The sequence below is a fragment of the Vidua chalybeata genome, chromosome 2 (genome assembly GCF_026979565.1).
Source record: "Vidua chalybeata isolate OUT-0048 chromosome 2, bVidCha1 merged haplotype, whole genome shotgun sequence".
Taxonomy (NCBI): Eukaryota; Metazoa; Chordata; class Aves; order Passeriformes; family Viduidae; genus Vidua; species Vidua chalybeata.
This window is the reverse complement of record NC_071531.1, coordinates 74,435,875-74,455,955: the sequence shown is the minus strand read 5'-3', so window position 1 is coordinate 74,455,955 and position 20,081 is coordinate 74,435,875.

The window sequence follows — 20,081 nt, the reverse complement described above, 5'->3', positions numbered from 1 at the left end:
AAGAAACTCTCTTTGGTACGTGCGGGGCACTGTGCCAGCCTGAGGGAAGGATGATGGGAAGTTTGAGGAGTGCAGCTCAGCAATGTGCTCTAGCTGCTTAACCAGCTGCAGTGTTTCAGTCACATAGATACCGATCAGAAAGCACAGGCTTCCTCACAATTTATGCCCAGCCTGGTCAATCCAGCACCAGTGGAATGGGTGCTGGGGAATGCTGCCTGCTGGCACGCAGAGCCAGTCTGGGCCTGCACCCATGGCACGGAGTGGAGGCGTTTCATCAGGGTGAGCGGCTTTATCTCACGTCCCCTTTTCGGCGTATTTCTCACACCCCAACATTAGTAAGAGAAACCTACACGCAGGGCCAGCACATACACACACAGAGTGGGCAGAGCTGAACCCACCCACTAGACCTACACACGCCCCAGCAAACACACACATTAACACACGGATCTTGACACGGCAGCTCTGACATAAGAACACAGACACACCGGGCAAGCAGAGCTGCGGAGTCACAAACACCACTTCTGGAGGTGTTTCTCACCAAGCCATGTTCTGCTCCCAGGGAGCTGACCCGAATCACACTGCATTTTCCAGCAACAGAATGAAGGATTGTAGCCTGGGGTGGAGGGGAACAGAGACTAAAAATGGCTGAGATCACAAGTAATTACAGCAGCAGGATTCCCAGGAAAAGAACAAAGCCCCTGGCTAACCCTTCTCTACTGCCCTCACTATTGTAATCTAAAGTTAGCTGTAAACACTCAGCGGGACCTGAGCCTCACCCTTATCCCTTTGCGGGCTAACAAAGGCTAAACTGGACTAGCGCACCGGGGTTTATCATTCCTCTCGCAGCAGGAGATGCTCTCAGCTGCCCCGGGGCAATTCCCCTCTCCCCACAAGCACAGCACCCCTTGCTTGCTGCTCAGTCACCAGGAGCACAAGGAGCAGCCCATGCAGGTCAAAAAAGGGGGCGACGGGAAGAGTGTCCCAAAACCCCGCACACTGCTCCTGTGCTGAGATCCAGGCAGAGCAGATGAGGAAAGAGGAGATTAAACCGGTCCTCAGGAAGAGCTGCCTTATGCAGTCAGTCCTGCTCTCTATTGCCATCAGGGTCAACCACCAGAAAGGGAGCAGAAGGGATTCTAATATGCAGCCTCATCATCCCATCCCATCCCATCCCATCCCATCCCATCCCATCCCATCCCATCCCATCCCGGCAGTTCTGCCCACGCCCCCTCAAAAACAGGTGCCAGCAAAACAGGGTGGGTATCTCCCCTAAACTGTCCCCTCACACTTCTTCCTTTTCAGGGGAGTAGCACATTTCCTGATTCGTGCTCTCTTCTCTTCCCCAGCCTCCTTTCTCACCCTCCAGTGATGCTGCCCTGCTCATGTAAACCCATCTGGCTCTCCTATTGCTCCCTCTGGGTTCTCCACAAGCCCTTTGTCCTCCCCCAGGATCATTCCTTCACCCTTTCATAGCTCACTTGCACTCCCACACACGCGTGTCCCTGCTTGCCCGTGGCCCTCCTCACCCCTTTGAAAACTGGAGTGGTTGCATTCAGCCAGCCTAGCTGTGCAAGAATGCTGTGCACAGCTGCCCAAGTGTGTTTGGTGGGCAGGTGGAGGACTCTCTGGGGCCTGCTGCATTACACTTGCATTTCTATATAAAATGTTCATATCTAAGTAACTACGTTCTGATAGATAAACAGACACATAATGTGTGACGTTGCATATGTGTACAAACATTAGCATGCCTGAGATTACCAATGCATGAATTCATAATATTTATAATGTTACCATATTAAAATTTGTACATATTTCTTTATCTCCATATTTATGGACATACTTTTATTTCTGAGCTTACATTTAAATATCTGAAGATATTTGTATACATGCTACTTCGTACATACAAAGGTATGTAGATACACATATGATCATGAGTGTTTACATAATATATAGCTGTATTTTTGTTTCTGTTTGCATATGTCTGCTTGCATTCATATATATATATATATATTTGGTTTTATATATGCATCTCTGTGTACTAGTAGTCACCTGTTCCCTCTTTGAAAGCCTGCATTTTTATTGTTTATTTCTACTAGGCAAAGTTTACCCAAACTCCAGCTTTCACAGTCATAAAAATAAAAGCAAAATCCTACAGGGGAACTTCTGTAGGCAATGAAGAAGGGTTTTTTTTTCCTTCATATTTTGTTTTGCAAAAAATATCACTCCTTACAGTGATAAGGTCTCAAACCCGGAAAATGGGAGAGCTTGAACAGTAAAGATAAGATTTTGCTGAATGCATTAAGAAAGTTAATGCTATTGAACAAATCCTCAAAAGAAATCTGTACCTTTCCAACCAGATGTGAAGGGCAATACTTTTAATATTTTACATGACCATTTGCAAAGGGTGGGTCACAAGTGCTGCTCTGCACAGCTTTACAGTGAAGTGGAAGGAAAGCTCCTTTGTACTGTCCAGTGGCAGCTCCCTGCAGAGGTTCCTGGGGGACTCACACCGGAGCTATGGCTGCTCTGGCCCAGGCCTCTCCAGAGAAGGCTCTGGAAACTGGAGAGGTCACAGATCTGGCTGCATGGTCTCCTCCTTCCAATCCAAGTCACTGCAGCAAGTCCTCTTCCCATAATACTTTTGTTTGATCTGAAACAGCTCTCGCTGTGGCCCTGTTGCTCAGCAAGGTACAGGCCACTTGCTCAGAGCTCAGGGACCAAGAATAAGCTTTGACAAACATCTCCAGTACTGAGAAGCTTTGGACTCAAGTTCCCCAGAGACAAGACAGCTTGTAGGAAACAGGCTCAGCACCACTCCAAGGCTTTTGCTCTGTGAGAGCAACAGCATCCCCGAGAAAGCATGGATACCACTTGTTCCAGGAGAGGCTTCCTTCAGGCAGGCTGTACAGGGATGTACTGCATGGGAAACACCATCACAGTTGGTTCTGACCCCACTGCAGTCCGCCTGAGCAGACCGGCAGTGGCCAGGACAGCAGGGATGAGCTGCCCATCCCAGAGCTCCAAGTAGGGCTGAGGTGGTGTTCACAGGGGAAGTCACCACACATCTTTCCAGGAGGCAAAGTGCTTGGCCTCAGGTCAGTGCTTCTGCACAGATTTGTTCCAGTTTAATTGACCAGGTGGGAACAGGGTGCACTTTGAAAGACATTATACTGCTGAATTAGCTCTCCTGCCAAGTGCATTATCGTTCTACAAACAATGTGAGTATGGGGAAATGCACCTGGGAAAGCAGAGACTAGATGCATGAGGAAGAGTGTAGATTCCTCTGTTGATGACACAGATAAGTAGAACTGGCCATTGAAGTAAATTGAACTATTGAACTAAATTGAACTAAAGAAATGAGATGGCAGGTCTAAGATAGCAAGGAGCCACAAGGCAGGGACTACATAGTGGCCAATCCAAAATCTCTGGCAACTGACAGAGCTACAAGAATGGTAATCAGGGAACATATGGTGGAAATCACCCACATGGAAAGACTGAGGAACCCACACAGACTTTGAACTTTGCATCTTCAGCCAGTGGTCTTCTCCCCACTAAGCACCAAATTTAAACATCAGTAGTTCCCCTTCTACAAAAGTCTGCCCCAGGCAGGCCCAGATGTTTGTAGCCACTGTCCATGTGCCTTGGTTTCAGTATGTCCCATAACCCTCTTTTAGCCAGCTCTTGGCACACCTCCTGCATTTGTGCCTTCATCCTCTCAGGCTGACTGTCTTTTTTTTTTTCCCTTCTTTCTCTTTTGTCAAGTCTACTTCCATCTCTTTGTGGTTTCTCCATCTGTCCTTTCTGTCCTTTTGCCTACTCCTGTGCCTGTTTCCAAGCAGTGTGCATCTTTCTATATGCTCCCCCTCAACATGTATTTCCTCTTTGCCCTTCACATCAGTGGTCCCTCCTTTCCCCAGCCACACTCCCTCTCATCATTCCCCCCATCATTTTTCGTTGTGTGTGCATCCCTATTCCTCCTCCAGCCTTTGCTGCTGCGATCCCTCACTTGCATCCCAAGGTGAAAATACATCATGGTCCCCACAGGGTTAAAAGCACAAGTGGGGGTGGAGAGCTGCCCTTCTCTGTCCTTGATTAGTGCCATCAGCCTTTTGGGAGGCAGCAGGTGCCCCGAGGGCGCTGGGCTGCATCCTCATGCAGCCTCTCACGTCCTCAGCACTTAGGGGAGTGCAGCTGTGGTATCAACTGCACCAGTGCCAGGCTGGAGGGAAGGAGGGAGGCCATGTAAAGCAGACTTTTTGGCAGACACAGCCAGTACCACATGTGGAAACCTCAAACATGAGGTTTGATATGGTGAGTGACTGTACTTTATGCAGCTAGAGGATGTTAAGTGTAATTTTCCTTGTACTCAGCTGGTCTGCAGAGGCCCCTTGATCCCCCATGCTGCTTGTGTGTTCCTCTGGGGTGCAATGAGGCTCCTGGAGATCCTCCTAGTAATCCTCATTCTGACCCACCTATTCACACATCCGTATGTGCATATCTCAGATCCCCAAGCAGCTGAATTTCTAAAGAAGGGAACTACTCACAGCAGTCAGTCTGACAGACATCCGCCCTGGAAAACCCAATCTCCCTGGGAATGTGAGTGTGAAGAGACAGACAAAACAGAATAAGATTTTTCAGAAGTAAGAGCAAGGAGCAGGCATCTCCTGTAGAGACATTCACATACCCTCCACCCAGAAATACAGCAGAAGAATTTAGGGGGTAGAAATAAAACATGCCAAAAACAAAGGGGACCTGGCTGAGTGACACTAAGCCTTGACATTTAGGTGTGATACCAGAGACTATGCCTTTGAGCTAAAGTTCCCCAGCTGAAGGACTGCTGTGTTACTTCTACTTCTGGTACAGCCATTTGGAACCTGATATGGGATAGGGCAGCATCTTGCCAGATCCTCAGTCTTCAGGGGATGACAGAACAATATGTTAAGTGCTTCAAAATATGTCACTAATTGTACACCCTCTCCCATCCACAGTGCATATACTCATTACACCACTCCTGGAGCACTGAAAGATCTGGGCATCTGACAGTCTTGATTTTTCACAGCACCCCACTGAATGGAGGAAAGAGCCTTCATCAGATGTAGAAGTAAGACAAAGAGAAACAAAAAGCAGATCCCAGTCTCAGATGCCACAATGCTGAGCACTGCAGCATTGGGACTTTCTCAGTCTCTTAAATGGAAACCAAAAGCCCAGAAGGAGAAAAACTAAATGCCCTGGGGAGCCATAATACAAAATGACACAGAAGAAAATAGTAAATCCCAGCACTCTTCGGGTTACACTGCAGAAGTCAGAACTGCTGAGAGGTGCCTTCCTTCAGAGGGGCAGCCTGCAGCCTCTGCTTTCCTGAACCTGCACTCACCCCTCTCTGTACTTCTAAAAAAACCCACATTCTTAGTGGTTGCTTTTTCTCCACTGACAGGGTAGCTCTATGGTTAGTGCAATACCCCAGAACAAGAGACCAGTGTCCAGATTCTTCATTAAGGGAACCATTTTTTATATTCCTAGACACGGTGTTCATGGATCCACAAGTTGCTATGGAAGGACAAACCCATGCTGCTCTGATTGCGTGATTACATCTCAAAACCACCTGCTGTAGTCCTTAGAATATACCTGTGCTCTGTCTAATGAATTTGACTATGCTCATGGTGAAAAAAGACCAGGAGCCAAGATCACCTGCTTTCTGTACCTATGCCAGGTAAGGTAGGAATCAGGCTGCATCATACCCAATGCATGCTTAATTATCCTTTGTATGGGGAGATGTCCCACTGCTAGACTTAGAATTTACAATCACTAACTTCTTAGGGTCTCCACCATTCCAGCTGCCTCCAGTGGTGAGACAGGCTTCCTATGGAGGCTTTTTAAAATGAAAACACACTGATCACCACTGCATTTCATGTCTCTAGTAGGGATGCAGACAGTATTTTCAGAAATAAAGCAGTGACAAAAATTTGCCTCCAGCACATGAGAATCACTGAGTGTAGTTTTTTGGAACATGTTGTTTTAGGTGTAGTTGCCTAAATGCTGCCTCTATTCCCCTTCAGATCCAAAAACCACTGTATTGATGTCTGCCTTAACTAACAAGCACTGCAGTACCTGTCCAAAGAACAAGCAGTGGTGGACTGCAGCCTGTTTACACCAAACTCTTAGCTCCAGCCAGCATCCTGGCACTACAGCCACTGTTACACTTCTTTTCTGCAACTTTAACTCATCTGTTTTTCTAGACCTTGTGGCAGCACAGTGACTTGAGACAATAAAACAGAAAAAGAGATTAAGAAGAATTGAAGCAAAAAAAAGAGGAAGGAACTATCTGTCTTACAGAAAAAGAAAGAGAAAACCAAGGTGCAGATTAAGACAATGTAAGAAATAAATAGCTAGGCAAAATAAATATATTTGTGAAAGAAAGTACAAGGATGTAATAAAAATTAAGAAAAGGAGAAACAGAAAAAAAAAAAGGCTGATACAGAACCACATCTCTTTCTAGTAGGTGATACATATTCTTCTAATTCTCAGAAAGTTGCATTTCAGTATAAGGGAAGTATGTTCTTGCAGCATTTTTGTGTCCAGTGAAGCAACTAGTGCAGCACTGGGTGACAGGGACAGAATGTGTGCAGGATTCCTCCACTGCCCACAGAAGGATTTTCTTGTTGGGTGAAAGACCACTACATCAGCAAGTCAGTAATCTTCAGGTCTTCAAAGATTCTCTTGGTTAAGAACAATCTCCTGCACTATCCATGATGTTAAGTGCAGACTGTGCAGCTCTTCCTGTCACAAAGGCACAGGGCACATTCAGCTACCCTATGCCAAGAGTTCAGGTTTCCCTGGGAATTTGGGACCCTGAGCCAAACCACCTTTAACAGGTCCAAAGATTTATCAGATAACACATTCTTTAGCCTTTCAGAAGAATCACTGGATCAGACAGAGAAGACAATGTGCTTGTCACATGAGACCCTAAATCCTGAACTGACCTAAAAATGCAGTGAAGCTCAAAACTCTCTGAATAACATATTTATCTGCAACTGATTCCTAATCAAGCATTGATGCAAGATTTCTGGGAACACCTTAAACTGCAACGTGAAATGTAGTAGTAAAATAAATGTCTGACCACTGTTGCCATTATCTGATGTTCATACAACAGACCCAAGCCTCCCTAAATTCCATCCTATTCTGTGTCGGGCTCAGTGAAAGATCTGGAATTATTTTCCCATGGCAGCCACTCCTCTGATTCTTCCAGAGCTCACCCCACAGAGCTTAGGATACTGCAGAAACCAACAAATGAAACTACTGATGACATGATCTTCAGAGCTTGGAGCCAGCTAGAAATGCATTATTAATAGGATTAATTAGTCCTCCTAAAGGGTCCAACTTAAATCAGGATGACACTGTAGAAAGCACTGTATAAAAAGAGAGAAAGAGAGACTATATCCTGAAGACTTATCTCAAGGTCTATATACATAAGGCAACAGAAGAAGTATTAATTCTGTTTTGCTGGTGTGGAAACCTGACATGTAGTGACTACATTGTTTGGCCCAAGAGAAGATCTGTGATGGAGCCACAAATCAAACCCCAATATCCAGAGAACCAGACCAGTGCTTCACCAGCTAGGCAATCCACACTCTCCCTCTGGACTAAAAGCAGAGACCATGACACAGGCAGCTGCCAGGTCTGCTAAACAGAGCCACAAGTGCTGTATGTTCAGTGTTGTTTGTTTTCATTCTTGATTTCATGCTCCTTTACTTAGTTGAAGCCTCTGGCACCAACAAACAATTTTCTGGGATGCAAGAAAGTATAGTTATGGATCATAAACCCTCACTTGCCTGCTGGGAATGTGCATAGCTGATGCTATCGGGGAAATATACACATGTCAGATTCTGTCCATCTAGCCCAGACCAGAAACAAGAAAATGACCTTCAGAGTCACGTGTCAAAATTTTGTGGTTAGATGACTGAGAAACTGATGTTGCAGCATGACACTCTTCCTAAACTAGGAAGAAAAACAAAGCTACTCACTGGCTGGTATGATACACCAAAAGAAGTTAGGATACAGCCTTGGGAAATTGCTGCACACAGCATGAAAGTATTGTTGAGACAGCCTACGTGGGCCTAAGCATATTCTTACTTTTTACTGAGAGGAATAAGAGCTGCTGAGTACTGTGACATTGTTCCTAAAGAGACAGATTGCCTCCTCCCAACTAAGAGAGGACCAAGCTAACACTGAAGAAATCTACTCTTACAGCCCAATGGCCTATTCTCCCTCCTGGAATTTTCAAAATGCTAAACCAAACCTCAGTGGCTTGAAAGGCAGTAAAAGGCCTGCCAATCACAGAGACACAATATGACATGCTTCAATACTGTACAACCTTTTCAGTCTCTAATTTTGGCTCCCTAATCACCTAATATCTGGACCTGATGTAAATTGCTGTGGCAAAGCAGGTTTATACGATTTCAGTGTGCTCTGTGGAGATCAACTGTCTCCTCCTGCCAGGCAGCAGGTGTGGACATTAAACCTGCCCAGCCCTTTCTATCCATCAGTTTTCAAGGTGCCCAAAAGACAGCAAGGAGGTAATTTGGGGTCTTCTGTTTTCTTACAAAAAGGCTACAAAGATCCAGAGAGATGCAGATGACAAGCTCAAGTGGCTCTCAGGCAATTACTGGTGCCCATTATCCGCAACAGGTACCAACTTTTCCAGTTCCACTCTGTTTTCCTTCCCATCACAGGCTCAGCTGCTGGGCAGTTATATTTCAACTTCCCCAAACCAATGAAGGTCTTTGAGATACCTCAGTGGGGTAACTCTATAGGCAGAATCTCTGATGGGGAATACGAGGCTGATTTCCGTTATATAAGGTAGATAACTTATTCCCTATGCTTTACATAATGAAAAAGCTTATCCTCCTCTTCTGTTGCCTCTGCACCCCTTTCTGTCATCCTTCAAGCAGGAAGGCACAATCAGACTAGGAGCAAGTGCATATGTGCACCAGATGTGGGGGGCATGTTAAGCAATAGGAGTAGGACACATGGAGCAGAGGTGGATTTGATCCATGTAGGGAGGATCTTGCAATAGCCCTGACTTCACTCTGGCTCTTCCCCAGATGGAAAGGTGCTGGCACATCTGCCAGCAATGAAAGGCATTCAAGTACTACCAGAGCTGCCCCACTTTGTGACCCAACAATGGGAATCTGCCAGCTTCCACCAATGTGAAATTAAGACAGATCCACAACAATTTAAGTGAACAATAAATTAAACTCCCTTTCAACAAGAAGAGGAGATGTAACCTATCCCACCCAGTGCACAAATCCTGCAAACACAAGTTATCACAACCTGAAAAATTAGCTGGAGACTAAGCACAGCAATCCAACACAGGCAAGTCTGCATCTGCTCACTCCAGATACCACTTCTGTCATTCCTACCTTACAACAGATCTCCCACCAGCCTCTTTCCCTTGGGGCCCCCTCTGCCTGCAGCATCCCTCTCTTATGCACTCAGGTAATCTTCATGGAGGAGCTCTGTTACCATTTGAAATCTCTGCCCTCACCACTTGCCCGATGACATTTTCTTCCTCTGCCTTCCTAACTCCCTCACATGCAACTACCCTCCCATTTTCTAAGCACTTCCCTCAGGGCAACACCTCCCGCTCTGCTCCGGAGACTGGTATCTCCCAGGCTTCCAGTCTCACCTGACCTGGCTTGATCTCCAACCTCCACACAACCTGCCAGCCTCACTCACTGAGGAAAAGGTGAAAGGCAGCACAGCAAAAGGGAGAGCTACATCTGGATGAATGCACCAGCTGTGTCATCTCATCCTGTTTCCAGATCTTCTCCCCCATTGTAAGGAAGAAAGGGGCTAATTTATTTATACCTGTCCCCTGAGAAAGCTTCTGTTTGCTGCCCTCCCACAAGCACTGACCAAACAGGACTGCTCATCCTGGTGAAAAGAAGGCCAAGGAAGCTGGAATGAGGCTACCCTGAAGACAGTAACCCAGACTTTAGCACTGCTGCTTCTCAGATCCAGTCCAGGATCAGACCGTCAGGACCTCCTCTCATCTTCCCTCACCTATGCTCTCCCTCTTCCCCCAAGAGGCTGGGGTAGAAGTGCTTCCAAGGGGATCTCACTGTCACAGGGACAGAGCCAACATGCCAGCACTGACCTGAGACTAGCAATCCTGGATAGATGCAGTGTCTGCAAGGTTCCTTGGTTTGCTGTCCTTTCCTTTTTCCCCAGAGAGGCTGGAGGGACAAAATCCCTAAAGGGTTAGGCTGGCTCTTTAAACCCAATCGGGCTGCAAGGTTCCCCAGTGCCTCTGGGATTGCCAAAGGGCATGGTGAAATGCATCTAGGAAAATCTGGAAGCAGATAGGGTACTTCCTCCTCTTCAAAGCTTTCTAGTTGTCTTCTGTTCACAGCTGAAGCAGCCCAGATGTCCTGACTTGCTCCACCCGGGACAAGGAAAAGGACGCTGCCTCTATGTATATGCAACAAAAGTGACTACTTTGGCATTACTCTGGCTCATGACCTCTGTAAAAGACTGACAGTTTTCCTTCTTTTGGACGAGGTATCTGCAAGCATGATAAAGCTTCTGAGTTCTTCTGACTACACTTCTTTCCACCCCATCATGGGACAAACAAGCACAGAAAATGTGACTCTTCTGTTGTGCATAGGATAATTTTAGGCTTTTTATCTGAATTTGTTGAAGTGTAGGTCACAAATGGGCAGCTTTTGAGAAGGGTAAACAAATTCTTCTTGTAGTTTTTCATGTGAGTCACTTTGTCTCAGATCTGTTACAAAAATCTCTTATCAGCCAGTTTCACAGTGAATGGTTATTTTGATAGTTATATGATCTGGTTTTGGTGTGCATGTTGTTTCAAAGTTCCAAAATTTTTTCCCAGACTAAAAATTTTTTCCTTGGCTTTGAAAGTGTGTACTTATTACTGATTGAGGTAGTTTTTATTTTGTATAGAAACAAATGTAAGGATAATCATAGCAGAATAATTATGTCACTGAGATATACACCAGTTTATTTCCCTTCATAAGTTAGGTACAGCTGGGTTCAATGACAACGTGAGCCATTGTAGCCAGCAAGGCCTTAGAACGAGGGGATCTTCTTGGGCATGTTAATATCACTCTAGATAAAGTCAGCCTTGATTTGTCATTAAGTCCCTTACTAAGAACAGTGTGTTAAGGATTGCACAGAGAAACTTCCACAGCACAGCAACAAATATTCCCAACAAAGGTCAGAGTTATTTAATGCCCCTGCCATATGACATGGATCAGTCATGCTGGACCTGGAAATAGACTTCAAGCCTTCTAATTTTATAATCCCATTATCCTCTGCTCCCCACCTCTTGGCACTTCTGTTCTTTTGCACTTTAGCATCTTTGCAGTGAAAACTCCAAGGCAGGTAATGCAATGGAAATGTGTAACTGGATCCTCCAGCCTCCCCTGCTTACCTCATGCTCTTACCTCTGCCGCGTACTCGCTCACCTGTCCCCTTTCACCCCAAATGTTGTGCTCTGCTCTGTACCCAGCATTGTACATTACACATCTCTCTTGCCTTTGCAACCGTTATTTTATGCATAATCTCTTCTCCATCATCCTTCTTCTCTCTAGCCTCATTTCTTCCAATACCTACCTCCTCCTCTCTCTCTCTCTGAGTTAATCTAGTCTGAGCTTAAGGTGTGATGTTAACCACAAAGGTTAATGTGGTCATTTAACCAGCCTGATATGGACTCAGCAGACTGGCTTTAAGTGATGTCAACAATCCTAATTGAGGCAAGAAATCAGTGAAACACTGATTTACCACTTTGCATATTTATTAGGTTTAATCAGTTTCTGATAGCCTTTCCAAGAGTCCCTCCTCGTTTTTGAAACGTATCTCTTTTTCCTCCCTTTCTGACCAAAAAAAGGCTGCATTTCACAACTTCATCATCACCCTAAACAGGATACAAGCTGCTTCCCCTTCACATGTGTTTATGTTAATGTGCTTGCTTCTTATTCCAAGTTTATCGCTCCTGCTCAAAGCCAAATATGATTTTTTCTTTTTTTTCTGGAAGAACAAAGAACTTCTTTTCCGTCTTAGATATGCATAAGGTGAGGCCATGATCCAGGAAGGCTGTGGCTAATCATACAGGGAGGCAAAGAGAGAACAAAAGTGAGACTAGAAAATAAGGCTGAAGTGAAAGCATGAAGGCAAAAGGTTACAGATAGGGCTGAGTAGGAGCTAATATCAAGAACAAGGAGGAGGCCCAAGTCCACCTTCTCACTGGTGCCTTTGGTACCCAGGAACAGGAAGGTGCTGGCAAAAACCGGACTGTGCAACAGGATCCAGCTCACTCCAGCACCTCCCTCTGCTGGCCGGTGTGCAGAGCCCCAGGCAGGGCACCCAGTGTAGGGGAAGGAGGGCTCTGGATTGCCCCACTTTGTCCTGGGACACAAACCATGTCAGGGACCCGAGTGAGCACCTGAATCGCCTCTGTTTGCTGAACCACAGCGTTCTTCCACGACTGAGGATGGCTGAACCATTGGGGGAACTTTAGGTCAATTCTAGGTATCTATATTGTGTTCTTATTCAACTTTAAGGTCAATTAGTAGGTCTTTTATGTCTTGAAATGCACACAAATCTACTGCAATATCCTGCATCCTTATGGCATGTAACCATTTCCTCCCATGGCTTCTATTTTCTTACCTCACTGCAGTTGAAAGAGGGCAGAAGCTACAAGGAAATGCTAAACAGGAAGCCCCAAATTGCCAGATCATTTACAAAACAACATGTAGACACATGTATCCATAATATATGTGGATAACGCTAAATAGCATGGAAAAGAGTTATTTGTTTTGCTGTATTCTTTTGTACTTAAATACTGATGTATGATCTTGGTTTAACGGGCAGCACGAGCTTCTTGGCCTGCTCCCCAGATGTGCACAGATCTGTAAAATTTCCTAGAGCTTTTCTGTTGACAGTGCAATATAGAAGGCACTATTTGGCAATAGCAGAGATCTTGCTGTTTTGTTGCAGGGGTTCTGCAATGTATGTCATGGCTACTGTATGTGTATTGAAGAGTTTTTAGATTTCCTTCCTACACTGTAAGACTGCAGGCTTACAGCCAAGTCATATTTTTTTCCTAAGGTTCCCATCTCTACATCCTTTTGCATCTTCAAATTTCCCTTATCTTGTTTTTAGCTACAAGTTTCAGATGGTTTTTCTGGGGTACTTACATCCTAATAAGCGTTCATTTCAACATGTTAATTCCCCTCTCACCTCTGGCTGTGCCCCACCCTCCTCTCCGGTGCCCATCACGAAGCTTTCCAGCTGCCCTCCCAGTCGATCCATTCTGCTGTCTCTCCTCGCCACAGTTCTTCCAGACACACCATTTTTCCCTGTTTCCCTCACCAGTCTCCCCTCCTTCGCCCTTCTTCTTCCTTCTTTCCTTTCTCTTCCTTTTCTCTTTCTCTGAATGGCTGTAACGCTGCCAGGACTTGGCAGATGAGCCAGCCGCTGTCTTAGAATTAGCTAAATTAGCGCCATCAGCTGTGTGCGTGACAGGGAAACCCCTCTTTCTTTCGCAAGCTCAGCCCTGCCCATCCTGGACACGAGAGGGCCCTTTTTAGGGATTCTGTTTTCCTGCAGCCACTTATCTGTCTGACGCTGTTTGCTTCTGAGCCGAGGCTCTGAGGTGTGCAGTGATGTACCCTGACAGTTATTTATAGGATAGAAAACATGGGCCTGCTGCCCCAGGAAACAGCTCAGCGCTCAGGCAGGCAGGGTTTGCTAAGCGGTGTGTGCTCATGCTTGGGGGCAGGGGGAAGCAAAGCTGAGGTCGTGCAGCGCTTCCCTCACCTGTTGCAGAGACAGGCAGGACCACCCGCCGCTTAGCGGCAGAGGGCACGGGGGACGGCTGATGTATTGTAGTGTTTGACGAACATCTAGCTGCTTCTTAGAGACAAGGAATGGAGGGGATGGAGGGGACAGCAATGCAGTTCCCATGGCAACCGTGCTCAAGTCATCTGAGGTCAAAATGATGACCGAGGCTGCCAGAGAAAACGAATTTTGATGTGAGGATAAATCCCACATCAGTGACCGCATGGATCGGTCTGCCAGCTCTGGGTGCCCTAGCAGCCCTGCACTCCCCTTTGTCCACCGTCCCCCCTAAACTGGACTGCACTGCTCCCCGCTATGATGCTTCTGGGGGCCCTCTCAAAGCCTGATCATCTCTCTCAGTGCCTGCCCTGAATTCACCCCCAGCTATTTCTGTTTCTGGGTCACCGAGATCACATCTGCACAGCCACCAGAGGCTGACTGCAGTGTGGGCTGGCACATCCTCGTTCCTCTTGAACCGTGAGCTGCCCACAGCCGTGAGGCTCAGGCCACCAGCCCGCCACCGGCCAGCAGAGCCTCAGCTGGCCAGTCACCACCCCCTCGCTGTCCTCAAGGGTCCGACTTCATCGAAAGCCATCGCGTACGCGCCTAGTGACGACAAAATCACGTCAGCTTTCATCTTTTTTTGGAAAGCAGCTGGAACTGAGCAGCAGTCTCTGCAGGATGCTGCAGCGCTGAAACGGATTTCTGTTGCCATCTGGTGGCAACTGAAAAGTACTTGGAAGTACAGACAAATTACCAAGATCCACGCCCCTCTATTCTTAGAGAGGGGCTTGCTCTCTCCACTGGATTGGAGGGAGGTGCCCAGGGAGTCACCATCCCTGAAGGTATTCAAGGAACGGCTGGACGTAGCATTAGTGCCATGGTCTAGTTGACAAGGTGGTGATTGGTCAAAGGTTGGACCAGATGGTTTTGGAGATCCTTTCCAACCTAAATGAGGATGTGATTGTTTATTCCACAGGTCTTTACTTGGGCCGCATCAAAATTTCCTCACTTTAAAGGGGAACAGGGGAGAATGTTAACGCTATTAGATTTGATTTGATATATAGATTCCAGATTATAGCTGCCATTGCAAGTGTTCTCTACAGTTTTTAATTACACACTGGCAATTTTCTTGACTACTGCACGTACTGTAATCAAGACTCTCTCCTATTATCCCCTAAACCCTGAAGTTTAGCTCACCCTAAATTAGAAATCTTCCTTCTGCCTCTGAGAATTGTGGAATGAATCATCCACAGTTGGTCAGTTAATGAATGTACAATTACCAACCCCATCTGGCTATTGCAGAAATCTCCCTAAAGGATTGCACCCCTGCTTATTGAGGAACATATAAACCAGAAGGCAGACTCAGACTCCCTCTCTGTCTAGCCCAGGGCCCCATCCCATCTCTGGCTTAAGGGCAGAGGCCTCATGAAAGGCAGAGTTCTCTCATCAGATGGTTTGCCCTGACACATTCCTTTTGTGGGCACTATTGCAGCTTCTGCTGGAGCCTGGGTTACACTGCAGCACCAGCATTTCTCAAGGCAGCCATAGATTCGCCCTCTTGTCAATTCACTTTTATCTGGTAGAGAATAATTCCCTTCCTTTTTAAGGAGGGCACCAAACCATTGGACTGAATGGACAATGCCAAAGCAGGACATCCTAATGGTATTTGATTGTAGTCCTGCTTTGGTTTTTGCTCCTACTTATGCCTAGCCCTGCCTTTGTGCCTTCCCTCATGCCAGTCTTGCTCTTGCCCCGGTCCTCTGCTCCAGCCCAGCCACATCTGCCTGCTGGAACCAGCCAACTTCCTTCGTGATCATGTTGCCTAAACTCCAACAAACCGCCTTTACCAGTCAGGCAGAGAGCCCACAGAGAGTTTCCCACTCTGTTTTTCCCACAGGCAGGGGTGACTCACGACATCTTGTCACTCCCAAGTAACTGAGCTGATGAAATCTCAGGAGGAGCCAGCCACACTCCAGCTCCATACTGGTGCTCCAGCACCAGCTTCTCCTCCATGTGAAATAATCTGAGGAAGTGCAGTAGCTCCTTCACTAGCCCCATCTCAGAGCTGAACCCTCCCCTGCCACACAAAACGTACAATGGCCACTGATGTTGTGTTGGTGCCGTTAATCTTTCTCATAGGATGGTTTTAGCCCAGTCTCCTGTGTGTGCTCTTGCTTGCCAGACACAGGATGTGAGTGAGGGCCCCTCACCGCAGAAGGTGAGGCATTGCTTTTAATCCTTTATGTAGATCCCAGGAGAGAGCAGTGAGCAGAAGCAGCACTCACAACATTAAACCAAAAGCAGAAGATCTGTGTGGATATCTGGCAGCACTGTGATCCTCAGCATGGTCCCAGAAAGGAGTTATGCAATGGAGCCACCCCACTTCCAACAGGAGCCAATTGGAAAAGCCCTGGTGCAGCTGTAAACATCCTTCACATTTGTTAATTATTTTTTTTATTCTCTACATCAGTTCTGACATCCACTTTCAAGACAGGAAGGCTGAGTGTTTGAAGGGCTCGTAACTTGTGGTGATTTTCTAATCCAGTTCTCTACAGCTTCATGTTTCATCTTCATGTTCAGTGCATTCAGAACTGTTACCTCAGGCCACAGAGCAGAGGCAGGCACTAGAGAGTCACACCACAAATGTAGGCAGCCCAACCGACCTGCTCCGAAATGAGGAAACCTCATCCCACCACCACCACCACTGTATGGTGGCAGTGAAACACATAAATCTGAAAGACACAGGAACCTCTACAAACTTCATAGACACAGGATTTTATTGAGAATGTGAATGGTTTTTTACAATTTGGAACGGTCACTGTACCCTATTTTGTGAAAGAGATTAGTTGATTATACAACAGCACTAGTAAATGAAACGGTGGCTGGGAGTGTTCCCCACTAAAATTTGATGATTAAAGTTAGTTTGCAGCCCAATAGAATTGTCCTAACAGTTCTGTACACAGTTTAGAAGTCAGAACATGGGAAGGAATGTTCCAGAAGGAAGTCTGCCCACAGCCAGACTGTTATAGAAGGTAAGAATTTAACACTATGGCCACTCTATGTCCAGTAGCCTCAAAACCGAAGGAGTTTAATCTACTGCCAGAGTGAGCCTTACTCTCTGAGTGGGCATTGAATCAATTTCTCAACACTTTGTTCACTTTTCATGTGGCCCAATTACTTTAGGCTCTCTGCATGGTACCAAAATAATTTGAGTCAAGAGCCTAATGCAGTTTAGGTTCAAAGTCATCTTTCACTAACGTGTCTCTACATGTAATATTTGATTCACTATGATGACAGAGTCAAGTTTTTTTGTTTTTTTTTTTTTTTTTTTCTTTAGAAAATTAGAGCTTGTTGCTGGTTTTGAGGATCCAAGTTACTGGAAACACTGGTCAAGTGTATTGCTTTACCACATTTGTGCTCTTCCCCACAACTCCCATTGATTTGATCCCAGACATGAAGTCTCCCTAGAACCACCAAAGCCAATCCTGATTTGAAACAAAGCCATGTTACTCTCAATGCTTAACATAGGGATCCTTGTTCCCAGAGCTTCATCTACAGATATCCATGTTCTTTCACAGCTGGAAAGGAGAGCTTCCTTAAATCTTGTGCTGCCTACCAAGAACTGAAGAGGAAATACTGGGAAATACCTCTTGCATTGCATCCCTGACCTATTGGCTTGCATATTGCAAAAATCACCAGAAAGCTGGAGTCAGGAAAGCATAGTTGTTCTAAATCCAATATAATACAAATAGTAAACAAGTCTTCCAGGCCAGAACTGGTCATTTTGGGTATATGGCTACTCATCTTGTTGACAGTAACTTTTCCAGAAGCTGCAGACTAACTTACCTCTGAATATTTTGCATCATCCCAGGCTGCATGCCACAACCTCAGCAATGTCATTTTAAGCAACCCAGAGCAGAACTATTGGCTCATACAATTTTTAAAGAAGGACTAAGAATGATTCACATTAAGATTTCAAAGCTCATAGACTGAATCAAGCCTACTGCTGTTCAGGGACTCTGCAAATGCTTCTTATCAATTTGTTAGCAGGTATCAAGTAATCTCTCTTCCTGACACAGACTCCTTAAGAAGGGGACAGTATTTTTGGGACAGCAGCCATTCAGAAATGCACTGAAAGCCTTACAAAAGCCTTTATAAATAACTCTCCCCCCTTCTATTAATCCTGTGTTCCTCAAATACTTGAGACAAAAATCTTCTGATTATGCACAGGAATGTAGTTGTCCCAGATCCTCATTCCTTGGACAGAAAGACATCTGATCCTGGCTATTCCTATAAACCAACAACTTTCAAACATAATTAGCAATGCTGTCAAAAAAACCTGCAACAAATTAGGATCATGTCTGGCCAATGGTAAACACCACTTGAAGGAAAATGTTATGTTTTCAAATGTGGACTGATCAGAAAGCTTGAATAGTTCAGACAAGAAACTGAATTAAGTTAGAGTTAAATGGCTGTTTCCTTTTCCTGTTTCCACCTCAGGCTGAGTGAAAGAGTAGGACAGCAGATGACCGTCCATGAAAGGAAACATTAGTCAGTCCCCTTCTTGAGCTCTGTATCTTCATTTTAAATTCAGTTAAGTTTTAGTGTGACTCACATATCCTTGGGACATTCTTTGCTGTCGTCTCTCCTGGGCATCAGTAACCTAACAAATAATTAGGCATCTGTAACCAGGATGTTCCCCCTCAGAACCTCTCAACAGCTTGTGGGGACACAACCCTAACACATACTCCTGCCCCAATTCTATTGTCACCAATGACAGCACTAGACACTGATGAGAGCTGTATAAATTTCCAGTCCTTTCTGAAAGCTAGTGAAGCATTTGGCCCAACCACTTCCTTCAGCGATGAATTCTCCAGTGTAATCTCATGATATGGAAAAGTGATCCCCAGTTTTCACTTCCCAGTTTAAATGAATGGTCCTTTTGTTCTCATGTATATGATACAGGCAAAACAGAAGCTAAGTCTCTTTTCCTACTCTAGCAATTATTTTATAAACTAGCTGTCCACTTTTATATCTCTCCTTTTCAAAATAGCAATCTCAGTTTTTCCAATGTCTCAGAGTTTTTGCATGCCTTAGTTTCTCATGTCACCATTTCCTGAGGTCTCCTATTTGAGGGCAGACTTCTGTGTTGTCTCTAGAGCATTCATACAACATTGTCCTCAATGGTGATGAAATCTCATGCCTATAATTATTACAGAGTTAATTTAAACCCCACAAGGGTAACATCAGCCCTTGCAATTGCACTGTTGAGACTGAATTTCAAATATTTTTGTGTTGTCCAGTCACCTTCCATGTACGGGTCATTTTAGGGAAAGACTTCGCAGAAAGTCCTTAATTGACACTGGATTTTTTTTCTTGCTGGTCACCCTCACTTTGGGACTTATAAATTTTTAATTTGTAGCATCCTCCTGACTGAAAGCTCCTTTCTCTATCTGTTGATTACCATCAAGTGTGTCTCTGGAAAACCATCAGATCCTTTCCCAGCCTTAATTTTACTAGGCAAAGTTTTTAAAGCTAAAGTTCTAGGAATAGGTTCTTCATTCTCCGAAAGATCCTAAATGAAAACACCTGTTTTCATTTGCATGAATCTTTATTGAGAATGAATGATCAGAATTATTTGCAATATTCTCTATGAGACTTTTTACATAAAATATTCTCTTGACACTTTTCTGTATACCATTTACCTTTTAGCAGTCCATGATGTGTGACCACCTAATACTCAAAGATCCCTTTTTCTCCTTCTCTCTCATTTCCAGTTGCTGAGTTCCCAGGAACAAAAGTTATTAGTCTCTATATCCATGGTAGTAAATTTTGCATACTCAAATCTCGTCCAAGATTTCATTTCATCCATCTTTCAGTATTCATTTATAACATCCTGATCATTCTGTCCTTGTGCCATCAGCAAATTTCATCCAAATGCTCTTTTTATTTATGCCAAGGCCATGAATTCAAATATGAAACAAGATAAGGCCCCACAGTGACCTCCATTAGTAATCCCTTTTCCCTATCAAGATTCTGCCTTTGTGGAGCAGTCTCAAAGGCCTTTTAAAAATCTAAACTTATCAGATTAAATGTTTCTCTTTTATTAAGTTCTTTGTTGATGCATCCCGAAAACTGAGCTGAGGATTTATGAAATACTCTTTGCTTAAAGAATTAATCTCAGTTATCAGGATCTTCCAGGTGTTTTGACATAT